Consider the following 13,287-nt stretch of genomic DNA (forward strand, 5'->3'; position numbering starts at 1 on the left):
GGGAGACGGAGACTCGGGGTCGCGTGCACCTGGGCGGCCGGAGAGGCGCCAGTGTCCGGGAGGAAGGTGAACGCCCGCCGGGCTGGGCCAGGAGCCGCTCTCGAGCGAGGCCTGGGCGTCGGGACCCTCGTGGGGCGCCCGGGCCGGGGCCTCGGTACCCGGCGGGCCAGGACGTCGGGGTCGGGAAGGACCAGGGGCGGGGCTTCCCTCTCTGCCTCAGCTTCCCCGAAACTGCAGGGAGCTGGGCTGCGTCAGGGACTCCCCACCCGGGTGGGCTTCAAGGAACTGCCGCGAGCTGTGGAGCGGTGGCTCCAATTTTCCAGCTCCATCTCCGCGGAGATTCGAGCCATTCGCTCTCCGGAAGAAAAAGGCAGCTGGAACCCTGGGCCCACGCATCTGTCCTGATCGCCCAGGGCAGAGCGACCCCAAGTCTGGCGAGCAGCCTACGGACGGGGTCCAGAAATGGAACGGGGTCCCCTCGTTCTCGGTCCTTTCTGCCTCCTCACTCCTCGGGCAGATTCCTCCTCCCCCGCTCCCCCCCCCGACATTTTAAACTGGATCTCGTTTTTTACTTTTAACACGTTCAGTTGTATCGTGTAGTGGAAAGAGCCGCCGCGAAGTGAGAAGACGTAAGTGTGACTTAATTCCACCACTGACCCACCTTTCCAATTAGCGAAAGTCTCCGGGCCGCAGTTTTCCCATCTAAAGACGGAGCCAGTGACTGTCCTTGTGGTGAAGACGCAGTGAAACAATGTGCGAAGCGGAATATTTTTAAAGTGGCTGTAAAGAAAGAAAAATTCTAAATAATATCACCTATGTGGAAAATAAAGCAGAACTGAGAGAATACGCGCGGTGCTTGCTAGGGCCTCCAAGTGGGAGAAATGGGGAAGATGCGGGTCAAAGGGTACAAAGTTGAGTAAGTTCTGGGGATCTAGTGTGCAGCTTGGTAACTGTAGTTAATGACACTAATGTGTACTTTAAATCTGCCAAGAATGAAACAAGTGTTCTAAGCACACAAATGCAAGGTGATGGAAATGTTAATTTGCTTTATGGTGGCAATCATTTCATAATGTATATCAAAACATCACATTGTACACCTTAGATTATACAATATTTTTATTTACTTCGGTAAAACTGGAAAAACAAAATGGCTGTAAAGAGTGGTGCTGAAGTAAGGTATATTTAACAAATATACATATATATTGTGTAATTGGCACTGTAGTAAATGGTTAACAAGTAATTAATTTAATTCTCTTAATGAAGTAGGCATACTGTTTTTATCTTCTCTTTACAGGCAAGAAAACTGAGGCACAGAGAGATTGTCGCACAGCCAGTAAGGTGTGGATGCCCTCTAAGGCTCATGCGCGTCAGTGTTTGTGAACAGTAGTAGACCCTTGTCTGCTTTGATCATCTCATCTGTGGGATCAAGTAATTCTAGAGACCTGAGCCAGGACAAAGGAATGGAAGGAAGGAGAAAGGGAAAGGGAAAGGAGAAAATCAAAGGTGGTAGGGGAAGAAAGACTGCTGCTAATTACCGTCTCAGACACCTTCCTTGAAACTGCCTTCAGAAACTACTCTGCCAGTCTAAGTGCTACCCTCAGCATTGCTTATTTAGTAGTCATTTCATTTTTTTAAAAACATCTTATTACACAGAATTAGATATGCCACTGGCTGAATCATGCCTTATGAAACATAATTACATACAGCCCAAACCTAATGTGATTTGCATTTTCTCATCTTTTCCTTAGACACAGTCATTGAAATTAATGAGGAGGAACCTAGTAGTAGTCTTAGTGAAGCAAACCTTATGCATTATTAAGAATCTCTCATCCCTGTTTATTGAGGAGCCATTGGCAGACTGATATTGTAGAAAATAAAGAGGTTTCAACCCATTGGAGAGGGAGTATAGGAAATCAGCTCTCTTAATGCTGCTTTATGGCAGTGTTTGGGAGGGAAAAAAATAACAGATACTTGACTTTTATAACTTGCTAACTATAGTAAAGATCCCTAGAAGAACTTAGGTGGTTTCCACTGGAGTAAAAAACGTTATTTCTCTGCTTTCCCCCAAATCCCCACATAACAACAAAAACCTAACTTGTGAAAGGTCTTAAGCTCTTACTGTTTTTAAGTAGAACTTGGATTCTGAGATATTTTTAAGTTTGTAAAGCTGTTTCTTCTGACAATAATAGAGATAAAAGTAGAGCATTCATACTCAAATCCTTGTTGGTTTTGAATTTCAAGCAAGGATGTGAAGACAAGCACTCTACGAGCACTGGAAGTATCTGGGATACTTATGCCTGCTTATTTTTTGTGGTTTTTTAGGTTTCTTTCAAAATGAAGATTCACTCAGTGGTCGTAGCTGTCTTGATAAGCCAGGTTCTAGTTTACAAAGTTTTATTCCAGAAGAAAAAAAGCCACTTCACCTAGAAATTTTCCAAACAAATCAACTTTTGCTCTGTGAGTAATCCAGGGCCTATCAAGACTACATTTTAGGTGAGTAGGTTCTCTTTTTTGTTTCTTTTCTGGGTTTTTTTTTTTTTTTTTTTTTTTTGGTGATAGAGTCTTGCTCTGTCACCCAGGCTGGAGGGCAGTGGCATGATCTTGGCTCACTGCAACCTCTGCTTCTCAGCTCAAGCCATCCTCCCACCTCAGCCGCTTGAGCAGCTGGGACTACAGGCATGCACCACTACACCTGGCTAATTTTTGTGTTTTTTCTAGAGAGAGTGTTTTGCCATGTTGCCCAGGCTGGTCTCGAACTCCTGAGCTCTAGTGATCTGCCCACCTAGGCCTCCCAAAGTGCTGGGATTATAGGCGTGAGCCACCGTGCCCGGCCTTTTTTGCCCCTTTTATCTTTTCAGTTTATAAGTAGATTGCCTATCTCAGTCCCTCAGATTGTTGGTTCTGAGAAAATGGATTTAAGTGGATTTATTAACTTTCCTCTGCTTTCTGCATTTTCACTTCTTACTGTGTTTAATTTGTTTGTAGCTGACGGCAAGGCCTCTGAGGCACAGAAATTCACAGCTGAGTTTTTGGAGAAGGTCCTTGAGCCATCTGGATGGCGTGCAGTCTGGCACATAATGTGCTCAAGGTGCTGCTTGAGGTGAAGTTAATTTTGTTGTTAAGACATTTGTCTCAAGCTATAAGCACTTTACTTCAGACTCTTAGAGCCAAAGTGCTTATTTTTAATTAAAGTTTATGAGCTGATTGAAATAGCATGTTTTTCACATCTAATTGCCATGGTGCAGGAAGTGTTCCGCAAATTTTAAAGGCAATTGAGGAGGAGCTACCAGGGAATTAAAGTGGCTTAAGTTTCAGTGTCCTTTGACAAGGGGAACTGGATTATAAACCTATGAAGTGGAGGAAATATTTGAGATCGTTTAAAAAATGAGGAGGACTAATTATGAAGTCAACAGTCTCCATTAATTTTTTACCTTCTGAGTTGTAGCCCATTAAGTAGCTCAAACCAAAGAGGCATTTTAAAACTATCCCATTTTTGCCTAGTAAATTTGTAGGTATGTGGTTAATCTCTTGATAATGTGTCTCCTTGCAGAAAGTAAAAACAATCTTATTTTTCAAATGACTGGGCCTTTTACATTAAATTTGCACTCCAATTACAGCTGTGAGTTTTTCGCAGTGTTTGTTAACTGAACCACAAAAAGCCCTGTTAAGCTAAAATGTTAAATCAAGGAGTGTGAATACAAGTTTTTTTGCAGCTCCTTTAGTAAATGGCATTGCATACTGCAGTGATTATGAACGAGGCAGTGGGTTGCAGCTCTTCCTTGTGAGTTTTTAAGTTTTGGATTATGCCAATATCTTCAGTTGAAGTTCAGGCCTTTTCATTGGGTTATGATAGTGCCCGCCCCTCCTGCCCTCGTCACTTCTCTAAAAGCAGTCAAAGTCATTGTTTTAAAAGAAGTGTGCAATTTCTCTGCTTAAAACTACTCAAGGGCTCCGTGTTGGCTTTATGGCTTCTCATTGTGCTGGAGAACTTGTAAAATCCAAGCGCCTGATGCTCTATGTGTCCTGGTCTTTTTGCCTTTCTCTCCCACCTTATCTCCTACTGTTTCTCCCCCGCTCCCAATTTCCTCCCTTTGGCTCTAGCAAGAAGGACTGCCTTTCTGCTCTTTCAGTGGCCAAGCCCATCTCTGCCACAGGCCTTTTGCATCTTCCGTGCTCTTTAGATGGCTGCTTCCTTTTTATTCTCAGCTCAGGTGACTTCTCCTGGCCATCCCAGCAAAACCAGATCACCACCCTGCTAGTTACTCTCTGTCACCTACTCATCAGTATCTTGTTTATTTACTCCCTTGATTACAATGTAAGTTCCATGAGGCTAAAAGCTAGGCCTCTCTTGTTTATCCTTTATGGAAGGATAGGCTTCCATAATGGAAGAAGAATCCCTGCCCCTATTGCATGCTTTTGAAAAATCACCCTGTTAGTAGTGTTTTATATGTGGAGCTTAATTTTGATTTCCACATGTTAAGTCACATTATTTTACATTTTAGGTGACAGATGTGGACATTTCAGCCTTGAAGGCAGTGGTACAGCTTGCTGAGCTGTAAATCTGTGAATCTTGAGCGAGGACTTTCACCTTGGAGTATATAAAAGAGCTCCTTGAGCTGAAGGAACATCAGTTGCCCCTGCAGGAGCTGGGTAGTGTTCGATGATTCTGGAGTGTTTGACCAGATAGCACTTGCAACTGAGCATGTCAGATGGGAAGGTAAGTTGATAAAAATCACTTTGTGGCCAGAAACTTTGGATGAATTGAAGTAATTCTGGTCTGTGTTAGACCCAGCTTTAAAATTCAAACTGTAAACTTGGTCATGGCAATATTTTAAAATATTCAATGATAGGATAATCTTTTTTAAGTTAAAAAAGTTTTAAATCATTTGGAATAATTGCAAACTCACAGAAAAGTTAACAAAAATAGTACAGTACGAAGCATTCCTATTTGTCTTTTACCTAGTATCCCCAAATGTTAACAAAAGGTAGGGGATTCTTAATTTGGTTTGTGTATATTTAGAAACTGACTTCAAAGTTATGGATGCTAAGGCTTATGGTTGGTATATTTGAGTCTAAAAGGACAGAAAGAGGAAAGGAAAGAAAGTGAAGAAGTTTGTATACCATGATGATGATGTATGCACTCGTTTAACTAATACACATTTTCTTCAAGGAGGTATCTGGTCAGAGAAGGTGTTTTCTGAGGCTGCTTCCCGGATCCCTAGGGAATGTGTTCCTGCCATTCAGCCTTTTTGGCAGTTATTTCCTTTCCACTTGTACAAGCAGACCCTTTGTCCCTTACCTGAGAAAGAAAGCCCACACCTGGATTCATATTAATAGGTATGATTTAAAATTTTTTTCAGATAAATCTTCTATCAGATAGTGCCTGATACAGATAGTTCTTTTGGATTTTCTAGATATAAGTATATTCACTGAAGAAGGCTACTTTTAGCCGTGTAAAAATGGACTTATATTCTTCTAGTAACTGGAAGACTGGCTAATGCAATGATCATAATGTTAATAATGTTGCATGGTGTTTTGTAGTTTTGAAAGTACTTTCCTGTTTCTATACCATTAGTCAGCTAACCAGGTTTTGCTAAGCTTAGTTTACATACTTGATAAAGAAGCAGAGTGCCTCAGACACCACTTCTGACATCTTATGGACAATCTCTAATTGCATGCAAGAACATTTAACCCTGGGTGTTCAGTTTTAAGCCAAGCAATATAAATCTAAAGAACTGGTTTCTGTCCAGGACCAAAATAACTCCCTTATGTTTCTCTTGCTTTAAAATAGTCTGTCAGTCGAAGCATTTGAAGGTGAAGGGATAACTGATGAATTCAGGAAATTAGGAGAGAGGGTGCCAATCTCTGTGGGTATAGAAGTTGGTAGAAAGACAAGTACCGGGAACTGGTAAGAATTCCTGTTAAGGAAGAGGAGCCTGATTACATTTACTCTCCATGTTGAGGACTTAGATTCTGGTCAGTGACTAGAGAAGGTCAAATTATGAGGGTTTTCATTTGCCTATTGATTCAGTAAGTGTGGAGTGCTGGGTTCTCAGTTGAGGGTGGGGTATGACTGGTGCACAAAACCAACACCCTCTTCGGGGAGCTGCCAGTCTACAGGTGGGAGGTGAAGCTTTATGGAATAATCACATAAGGATGCAGATGCGATTGGAAGCGGCCGTGAGCACCATGAAGAATTTCAGAGTGTCCTAAGACTGGGTCAGGTTGCTGTTCTGTGCTTATTTCCTGAGGAAATGACATTCGAATTTGGGTCTAAAAGGTGAAAGGAGTGGCAGGTGAAAGGGGTGGCAGAGATGGGGGAACAGGTTCAGGAACTCAGTGGGTTTAAGGAGCTGCAAGGTCAATGTGGTCAGAACACAGTGCTGGGAGAGGCCTAGGAAGCCAGGGTAGAGAGGTTGGCAGGGCACAGTGCAGGGCTCTGTCAACCAGTGAATCATTTTGTAAGAGCATGAAAAGCCATTGAGGGGTTTTTATTTTGGCGTGAATATGACTTGCTTTGTGTTTTTAAAGGTTCATTCTGGCTGCTGTGTGGAAAACAAATGGAGGGAGATGGAATAGGGAGGTGGGGATACGGAAGGGTCTCGACTGGGAATACGGAGGGGTCTAGAGTAAGGATATGGAGAAATCTAGAGTGGGGATGTGGAGGGGTCTAGAGTGGGGATGTGGAGGGGTCTAGAGTGGGAATGTGCAGGAGTCTAGAGTAGGGATATGGAGGGGTCTAGAGGGGATATGGTGGGGTCTAGAGTGGGGATATGGAGGGTTCTAGAGTAAGGATATGGAGAGGTTGAGAGGGGGATATGGAGGGGTCTAGAGTGGGGGATATGGAGTGGTCTAGAGTGGGGATATGGAGGAGTCTAGAGTGGGGATATGGAAGGGTCTAGAGTGGAGATATGGGGGGATGTGGGGAATATGGAGAGGTCCAGAGTGGGGATATGGAGAGGTCTAAAATGGGGATATGGAGAGGTCTAGAATGGGGACACAGAGGGATCTAGAGTGGGGATATGGAGGGGTCTAGAGTGGGGACATGGAGGAGTCTAGAGTGGGAATATGGAGGGTTCTAGAGTGGGGTAGAAGCTTATTGAGAAAGTAGAATAGCTGGGCCTTGGTGGTCAAGTGGTTATGGGGGATGAGACATGAGTGGATGTGGAAGTCAAGGCTGATACCCATGTTTCTGGCTTAAAGGAATAAAGACTGGGGAGGTGCAGATGTGAATGATGTGTAAGTGCCCGACATGGTACTGGTGAGGAGGATATCTGAGCTGAGTCATGGGATATAAATACAAGCTTACCAGGTGGAGAAGGAAGACACTTCCGGCAGCCTGACCAGCATGTTACATGGAGGTTTGAAAGAGCTTGTGAAATTGAGAGTTTACCCACAAGGGCTCTGAGGCAAGAGAGGTAATTGGAGTTAAATTATGAATCCATGTTATATTACCACGTTTAGGATTTCATTTTAAGGGCAACAAAGAGCCAGCAGAGGTTTTTTTGAATTGAGTAAAGGCATGCTTAGATTCATTAAAAAAAAAAAAAGAAAGAAAAAAAGAAAAGACTCTAGAGGGTGAAGAGACTGACAGCCCAATCCATAAGAATTAAAAGATGGCTGGCTTCATTTTTAGTGCTCCTTTCTTTTCACACAGAACTTTTCAAAAGAGTTATATATAGTCACAGACAGACGGTCTCTACTTCTTGGCATCCCAGTAACACTTCTAGTCTAACTTCACCATGAAAATTGTGCTCAAGATTACCAAAGACTTCCATGTTCTCAAATCCAGTTGACACCTCTCTGATCTCATACTGCTTGACCTTTTGACTGCATTCTAGGTATTTGATCATTTCTATCTTTTTATTTTTTTATTTTTAATTTTTGTGGGTACATAGTAGGTTTATATATTTATGAGTTACATGAGATGTTTTGATACAGGCATGCAATGTGAAATAATCACATCATGGAGAATAGTGTATCCTTCTCTTCAAGTGCTTATCCTTTGTGTTATAAACAATCCAATTAGACTCTTTTTGTTCTTTTAACATGTACAATTATGTTATTATTGAGTATAGTCAGTCTGTTGTGCTGTCAACTAATAGTTTCTATTCATTCTTTCTAATTAACCATCCCCACCTTCCCCTCACCCCCCCGACTTCCCTTTTAGCCTGTAGTAACCATCTTTCTACCCTCTATCTCCATAAGCTCAATTGTTTTGAATTTTAGATCTCACAAATAAGTGAGAACATGCAATGTTTGTATTTCTGTGCCTGGCTTATTTCACTTAACAGAATGATCCCCAGTTTCATCCATGTTGTTGCAAATGATTCATTCTTTTTTATGGCTGAATAGTATTCCATTGTGTATAAGTCACATGTGTTCTTTATCCATTTTTGTGTTGATGGACACTTAGGTTGCTGCCAAATCCCAGCTATTGTAAACTGTCCTGCAAATAAACGTATGAGTGCAGGTATCTTTTCAATATACTGATTTTCCTTCTTTTTGGATATATACCTAGGAGTGGGATTGCTGGATGATATGGTAGCTCCATTTTTAGTTTTTCGAGGAACTTCCAAGCTGTTCTCCATAGTTATTTTACTAATTTACATTCTCACCAACAGTGTAGGATGGTTCCCTTTTCTTTTCTTTCTTTCTTTTTTTTTTTTTTTTTTTGAGATGGAGTTTCATTCCTGTTGCCCAGGCTGTAGTGCAATGGCACGATCTCAGCTCACCACAACCTCCGCCTTCCGGGTTCAAGCGATTCTCCTGCCTCAGCCTCCTGAATAGCTGGGATTATAGGGATGTGCCACCACGCCCAGCTAATTTTGTATTTTTAGTAGAGATGGGGTTTCTCCATGTTGGTCAGGCTGGTCTCGAACTCCCAACCTCCAGTGATCCACCCTCCTTGGCCTCCAAAAGTGCTGGGATTACAGGCATGAGCCACCGTGCCCAGTGTGGTTCCCTTTTCTTAACATCTTCACCAGCATTTGTTATTGTCTGTCTTTTGGATATAAGCCATTTTAACTGGGGTGAGATGATATCTCATTGTAGTTTTGATTTGCGTTGCTCTGGTGATCAATGATGTTGAGCACCTTTTCATATGCCTGTTTGCCATTTGTATGTCTTCTTTTGAGAAATGGCTATTCAAATATTTTGCCCATTTTTTGATGATTAGATTTTTTCCTATAGAGTTGTTTGCAGCCCCGTGTATATTCTGGTTATTAATTTCTTGTCAGATGGGTAGTTTGCAGATATTTTCTCCCATTCCATGGGTTGTCTCTTCACTTCATTGATTGTATCCTTTGCTATGAAGAAGCTTTTTAACTAGATGTGATCCCATCTGTCCATTTCTGTTTTGGTTGTCTGTGCTTGTAGGGTATTACTCAGTAAGTTTTTGCCCAGACCAATGTTCTAGAGAAAACCCTAATATTTTTTGTAGTAGTTTTATAGTTTAAGGGTTTTTTATAATTTGAGGTTTTAGATTTAAGTCTTCATTTTGGTTTGATTTGTGTGTATAGCAAGAGATAGGAGTCTAGTTTCCTTCTTCTGCATATAGATATCCAGTTTTCCCAGCACCAGTTTCTGAAGAAGCTATCTTTTCCCCAGTGTTTATTCTTGGCACCTTTGTGGGAAATGAGTTCACTGTATGTGTGGGGATTTGTTTTTTGGTTCTCTATTCTTTATCATTGGTCTATGTGTCTGTTTTTATGCCAGTCCCTGCAGTTTGGTTACTATAGCTCTGTGATATAATTTTAAAGTCAGGTAATGTGATTCTTCCAGTTTTGTTCTTTTTCCTTATGATAGCATTGAATCTGTAGATTGCTTTGTGTAGTATCGACATTTTAACAAAATTGCTTCTACCATTCCATGAACATGGATTATTTTTCCTTTTTTTGGTGTTCTTTTTAATTTCTTTCATCACTGTTTGATAGTTTTCATTGTAATCTTTCACTTCTTTGGGTAGTTCCTAGGTATTTAATTTTATGTGTAACTATTTTAAAAGGGGGTACTTATTTTTTTTCAGATTGTTCACTATTGTCATATAAAAATGCTACTGATTTTTATATATTGATTTTGTATTCTGCAACTTGACTGAATTTATCACTTCTAATAGTTTTTGGGTGGAGTCTTTAGGTTTTTTTCAAATATAAGATCACGTCATCTGCAAATAAGGATAACTTGACTTCTTCCATTCCAATTTGGATACCCTTTATATCCTTCTCTTGTCTGATTGCTCTAGCTAGGACTTATAGTACTGTGGTGAATAACAGTAGTGAAAGTGGGCATCCTTGTATTCCAAATCTTACAGGAAAGACTTTGAGTTCTCTGCATTCAGTATGATAAGAGCTATTGGTCTGCTGTATATGGCTTTTATTATGTTGATATATGTTCCTTCTGTACCCAGCTTTTTGAGAGTTTTCATCATGAAGGGAAGTTGAATTTTATGAAATGCCTTTTCAGCACCAATTGAAATGATCATATGATTTTTATCCTTCATTCTGTTATGATATGTCACATTGATTTATGTATGTTGAACCATCCTTGCATCCCAGGGATAAATTACATTTGATCATGATGAATGATCTAATATGTTAGTGAATTTGGTTTGGTAATGTTGAGAATTTTTGAATCAATATTCATCAGAGATATTGGCCTGTAGTTTTCTTTCTTTTCTTTTTTGTTTTGTTTTGTTTTGTTTTGTTTTGATGTGTCTTTGTCTGATTTTGATATCAGGGTAATACTGGTCTTGTAGAATGAGTTTGGAAGTATTCCTTCCTCCTCTATTTTTTGGAATAGTTTGGGGAGGATTGGTAAAAATTCAGCAGTGAAACCATCAGTCCCGAGCCTTTCTTTACTGGGAGACTTTTTATTATAGCTTCAACATTGTTACTTCTTATTGGTCCATTCAGGTTTTAGATTTCTTCCTGATTCAATCTTGATTGGTTGTATATATCTAGGAATTTGTCCATTTCTTCTAGATTTTCTGATTTATTGGTGTATAGTTGCTTATACTATCTACCAGTGATACTAGGAATCAAATTCTTTGAATTTCTACAATATCAGTTGTAATGTCTCCTTTTTCATTTTTGATTTTATTTGTATCTTTTTTTTTTTTTTTAGTTTGGCTATGTCAATCTTGTTTAACTTCTTAAAAAACAACCTTTTGTTTCATTGCTGTTTTGTATTTTCATTTCAGTTTTATTTATGTCTGTGCTGATCTTTATTATTTATTTTCTTGTAATTTTGGGTTTGATTTGCTCTTGCTTTTCTAGTTCTTTAAGATGCATTGTTAGATTATTTATGTGGAGTTCTTCCTCTTTTTGATGTAGGCACTTATAGCTATAAACTTTCTTTTGAGTACTACTTCTACTGTATCTCATAGGTTTTGCTGTGTTGTATTTCCATTATCATCTGTTTCAAGAAATTGTTCAATTTTTTCCTTAATTTCTTCATTGACTCACTGGTCCTTTAGGCGCATATTGTTTAATTTCCATATATTTGTGTAGTTTCCAAAATTCCTCTTACTGATTTCTAGTTTTATTCTCCTTTGGTCAGAGAAGATGCTTGGTATTATCTCAGTTTTTTTGAATGTTTGAAGACTTGTTTTGATACCTAACATATGACCTATCCTTAAGGAGGATTTGAATAAACTTGCAACCCCCATTTCTTTCTCTACCTGCTCTCTAAGACCAATAACTCTTAGAATTACCCTTTTGAGGCTATTTTCTACATCCTGTAGACATGTTTCATTGTTTTTTTCTTTCTTCTCTGAGTGTGTATTTTCCAATAGCTTGTATTGAAGCTCACTATTCTTTCTTCTGCTTGATTAATTCTGGTATTAATGGACTCTATCCCATTCTTCAGTATGCCAATTGCATTTTTCACCTCCATAATTTCTGCTCGATTCTTTTTATTTCAGTCTCTTTGTTAAATTTATCTGATAGAATTCTGCATTTCTTTTCTGTGTTGCCTTGAATTTTCTTGAGTTTTCTCAAAACAGCTATTTTGAATTCTCTATCTGAAAGGTCATGTATTGCTGTTTCTTCAGGAAGAGCCCTGGTGCCTTATCTAGTTCATTTGGTGAGGTATTTTTTTCCTGGAATGTCTTGATTCTTGTAGGTGTTCATCTGTGTCTGGGCATCGAAGAGTTAGGTACTTACTTGTAGTCTTTACTGTCTGGGTTTGTTTGTACTCGTCTTTCTTAGGAAGGCTTTCCAGATATTCGAAGAGACTTGAGTGTTGTGATCTAAGCTGTACCTGCTTTAGAGGGCACTCCAAGTCCAGTAACACTATGGTTCTTGCAGACTCATAGAGGTACTGCCTTTATGGTCTTCGGCAAGATCCAGGAGAATTCTTTGGATTACCAGGCAGAGACTCTTGTTCTCTTCCCTTACTTTCTCCCAAGCAGAGTTTCTCTTCTGAGTCGCCTGAAGTTGGGGGTGGAGTGACACAACCACCCCTGTGGCCACCACCGCTGTGACTGTACTGGGTCAGACCTGAAGCCAGCACACCACTGAGTCTCACCCAAGGCCTACTGTAACCACATCCTGGCTACTGCCTATATTTGCTCAGGAACCTGGTGCTTAACAATCAGCAAGTGGCAAAGCCAGCCAGGCCTGTGTCTTTCCCTTCAGGGTGATGAGGTCCCCCAGGCTCCAGGTGGATCCAGAGGTGTCCTGAAGTCAGGGACTAGAGCCAAAGCCTTAGACGTCTACCTGATGTTCTGTTGTATTGTGGCTGAGCTGACACTCAAACCACAAGATACAGTCCTTCTCACTCTTCTGTCCCCTTTCCAAAAGCAGAGGAGCCTCACCCCGTAGCTACCACCATCCCAGGCCACAAGGACTACTGCCAGACTATTGCTGATGTTCCCGTAAGGCCCCAGGTCTCTCGACTCGGTTGGTGGTGAATGCTGCCTGGCCTGGGACTCACCCTTCACGGCAGTGGGCTTCCCTCCCTCTGACCCAGGACAGGTCCAGAAATGCCATTCAAGAATCAAGTCCCGGAATTAGGGATGCTAATAGCCCGCTGGGTACTCTACCCCACTGTGGCTTTGCTAGTGTCTAAGGTGCAAGATGAAGTCCCCTTTACTTTTTTCAAGCAGAAGGAGTCTTGGCCTGTGGCCCACCACAGCTAGGAATGTGCTGAGTCTCCCCTGAAGCCAGCAAGTCTCAGTGGCTCACTAAGGCCCTTGACATAGTACCTGGGTATCACTGCTGGTTATTCAGGGCCCAAGGGGTCTTCAGTTGGCAGATGATGAATGCTGGCAGGACTGGGTCCTTG

The 13,287-nt window shown here is 41.0% G+C and overlaps 1 pseudogene; it reads left to right on the plus strand.

Moving 5' to 3' along the window:
- Positions 1–1,344: 1,344 nt before the first annotated feature.
- The window catches only part of LOC111529997, a 43,400-nt pseudogene continuing 31,457 nt past the window's right edge, over positions 1,345–13,287 (plus strand).

This window comes from Piliocolobus tephrosceles, chromosome 21, assembly GCF_002776525.5.
Source record: "Piliocolobus tephrosceles isolate RC106 chromosome 21, ASM277652v3, whole genome shotgun sequence".
NCBI lineage: Eukaryota > Metazoa > Chordata > Mammalia > Primates > Cercopithecidae > Piliocolobus > Piliocolobus tephrosceles.